Source organism: Suricata suricatta, chromosome 4, assembly GCF_006229205.1.
Source record: "Suricata suricatta isolate VVHF042 chromosome 4, meerkat_22Aug2017_6uvM2_HiC, whole genome shotgun sequence".
NCBI lineage: Eukaryota > Metazoa > Chordata > Mammalia > Carnivora > Herpestidae > Suricata > Suricata suricatta.
This window is the reverse complement of record NC_043703.1, coordinates 86,794,193-86,798,137: the sequence shown is the minus strand read 5'-3', so window position 1 is coordinate 86,798,137 and position 3,945 is coordinate 86,794,193.

The following is a 3,945-nucleotide window of genomic DNA, read 5'->3' as shown; positions in this document are numbered from 1 at the left end:
TTTAATGGGTGAACAAATGCCTGACAGAAGTGAGCTGAATAGAGTGGGAGGGAGGAGGGTGGACACAATGAACATAGTCTTCCAGGAGCTTTGCTGGAAAGCTCTGTAGCTGCAGGGGAATGTGGGTCAAAGAAGGGTTTTTGTCTTTAACATTGGAAACATTTCAGCATGTTCATGTGTTGATGTAATGAGCCACTAGAGAAGATAAAACACACAGTAGGCAGGGGAATGAGATACGGGTGCATACTGGAACAAAGTCCAGCTGTGGACAAAAGATGGCAGGGGCTCCCCTGCACAAAGGGGACGGGGGTGCTTTCTTCTCTCAGTAGCACAGACAGGACAATCAGAAGGAAGGACAGTAGAGTTAATGGGTTCAAGTGCATGTGGGTGGGTAGAGCTGCCAGTAGGAACATGGGAGAGTCTTTTCTGATTGCTTTTCTCATCTAGGTATAATAGATTCAAGATCATCTTCTGAGAATCAGAAGAGGGACAAGGCAATGGGTTTTCGAGAAAAGGTAAATTACAAAACAGTTCTCTAGGACAGAGTGTTAAAAATAAATACCAAAATTCAACAAAGTAAATTTGAAGGTCTAATTGGCTTTATTAAATGATTTACAAATTGGGCAGCATCCTATCTAGCAAGTAGAGGGGAGTCCCTCTGAGCAAGACAAAATAAAGATTTTTAAAGGCAGAAAGAGGACATAAAAAAAAGGAGAAAGGAATTTATTAGCAAAGAATGCATTGTTTTGGCAAAGTTTGTTCTCCAAAGGGGAGCAGAAGGGGTCTATCAGTAAATTTTCTGAGTATTGGCCAGGAAATTCCTCATTGACTGGCTAAAGGTTACATTCATGGGAGGTGGGAACTATCTTGGTACTGACTTGGGTCCTGAGCCTAACTGATGCCACTTTTTAAAAAATATTTTTAATGTTTATTTATTTTTGAGGACAGAGCATGAACAAGGGAAGGGCATAGAGAGAAGGAGACACAGAATCTGAAGCAGGTTCCAGGCTCTGAGATGGCAGTACTGGACCCAAAGGCGGCTTGAACTCATGAACTGTGAGATCATGACCTGAGTCGAAGTTGGCTGCTCAACGGACTGAGCCACCCAGGCGCCCCTAACCGATGCCATTTTGAACTTGTGGTTTCCTTTTTAACAAAAGGAAGTGTGAATAGACTAGTAGATGAAGTCCTGGAAGCCCACTGGGAGTGTGTGGTTATAAATGTAAAGCAAAGTGAGTCAGATTGGTGGTATGTGTTTCTTTTCTTTTCTTTTTAATGTTTATTTTATTTTTGAGAGAGAGAGAGTGCACACACAAGCAGGGTAGGGGCAGAGAGAAAGGGAGCCGCAGAATCCCAAGCAGGCTCCAGGCTCTGAGCTGCCAGCACAGAGCCCAACATGGGGCTCGACCTCGAGAACCACGAGATCATGACCTGACCCAAGTTGGTGCTTAACTGACTGAGCCACCGAGGTGCCCTAGTGGTGTGTGTTTCTATAGCTATGTTTGGCCCCCAAGTGGGCAAGAGATGGAATGTAACTAGTACTGAGGTATGGTGTGCAAGTTTGATAAAAGAACCAAGGGAGTCTAGAGTGATCAGAATGAAGGGTCATGAAACATGAATCTTCACTTCCCTCCTTGCAGCTTGAATGGCCTGAGAAATAGTGAAAAAGTCATTGAGTCCCACATGGTTGGTGAGCAGATATCAGAATGTTAAAAAGGAACTTGCAGGCCCAAAACGAGTCAGTTAGGCCAAGCCCCCAAACTAGGGCTTAATACATAATCCAATTGCAGTTTCAACCTCCCCCAGAAATGTAGTCTTAATAGGTCAGTCGGGAATTTTTTGATAGGCACCAATGAGCCTGACACATGGGCCTTCTCTATTCCACAAAGAAAGATAAGGTAATCAGTGTAATAAGACCCTTTGCGATTATCATGAGAGAATGTGACCTTGCCTGGAATGATTCTTTTCTTCTGCTAATAACTTTCTTGCCCTATCCCTCTAGAAATACCTTCCATTTTATATGCCTCCTCAGAGTTCCTCTCTACTTGCTATACGGGATGTTGCTGACTCAGAATTGTTTTAATAAAGCCAATTAGATCTTTTAATTTACTTGGTTGAATGTTTGCTGTTTAACAAAAGGGAATAATAAGAGTTGATGTTTAGGGAGTAGAGCTCTGTGGGCCAACTTAGAACCTACTTGAATTTGGAGTGAGGTGTGGATGAGGGGGGTCATTTTACAAGGAGCAGCTGAAGCTCTAAATGTGCCCTTCAGTCCTGTCAGACTATGTGAAGCCAAGAGAATTCTGTGAGGTGTTCCACTTCATGTTTAAGAGGTACTCAACTTAAAGTAATATAAGCCTTGTAGCAAGGCATAATAAAACCATTTAACACTGAGCACCTACCACGTGCTGGGCATTTGAGTGAACCTGACTGATGCCACCTTGGACAAATCCACGGAACATGACTGCTCTGTGTCCTGAAGAGTACCTGAGCACAGCATTCCCCTACCATTCTTTGTTTTTGTTTAATCACATCTTCAAGTACATCCTGGGGAAATAATGTCCTTGATCTGCTCTGGAGATATGTCTATGATTCTTGAACATTCCCTCCCCACTGATCTTCCATGACTCTTCCATGACTACATAAAAGCAGGTTTTACAAAAGGTAACGTTGTAGAGATCTACTGGTCCCGTAGGCTCCCAAGACACGCTTCTATGCACTGGTCGCCTTAATAAACCATTTCTCATCAAACTGGACTTGGCCTTTTCCTTTAGTCTTAGGACTCCTTTGGCCTTTGGAGGTCATTTTGCACATCCTTTCCATGGAACAGCCCTGTTTTGCGTATTTATGAGTGCTAAATCAATGAATCTTTACAACAACCTCATGAGATTGCTGTCCTCTTTTTGTAGTTGAGAAAACTAGTAAAAGAGATTAACTGTCCTTTTCCATGTGTGAATTCTAATGTATAAGCCATAATCATTGTTTGTTGGAAGTAGTTTTATGGTGTTGATCCTGTAGGAAATCATCTCATCGTGTGTAGTATAAAGGGACTTATGGAAAGGGTAGACTGTTCATTTGGGGGAATATTGTACACAATGAGATACGGATCCTGGGCTTTGGGAAACACCACATTCTTCTTAGCATTTTCTTACATTTTAAGAAATGTCCTCTTTGTTCACCTTAGGATTCGTGAACTTGATTTAGAATATATCAGCTCGACAAGGGTGGGTTACAGCAATGATTTCCATGGAGGGCAAGTCCCTATAGGACTTCTCAGAAATTACTGAGAATCTTTTGGTCACCTCAATGACTAAACGGGGAGAGGAATACTGTTGGCATCCATGGGGTTTGGGAAAGCTAGATATTCTGCAATGCAGAGGGCTTTCATGTAGCTGTGAAACCTACTTAAATTTAAGCACACACTTTTGTCCAGTTTTAGCTGAAGTTTTCTAGGAATACACCAAATTTACTAGGAGAGCTATTCTTTTTTAAACTGAGGGAAGACTGTACTTTGTTTTGATTGGAATTTTACCAAGTTGTTCACTATTTTAGAAAATCCTCACTCTGCCTGTAGTATTTCAGTTACCAAGGCAACATGTAGTATTAGTGTACATCTGTACTAGTTGTAGTCACAGTGACATCTCTTTGTCAGATGTTATGAGAGAAGTCACGTGTATTTTTGGAATCTGGCTAAGGAAGAGTTGAACAGAGGATATATTTACTGATCTTCATTTATATACCTGCAGTTATTTCCATCCACAGTTATGGCTGTCCATGCAGGAGACTGATGACTTGCGTGAATACTGGCCTCTCACCCAGCGATGTGACGTGAAGTTATAAAGCCAGAGAACATAACATGATCCAAATGTCATTTATGGAATCTTTCCTTGAATGAGGTATTTAAGTAGTTCTGGAAGAAACAGGACTTAATATTGTAGAAGTCAA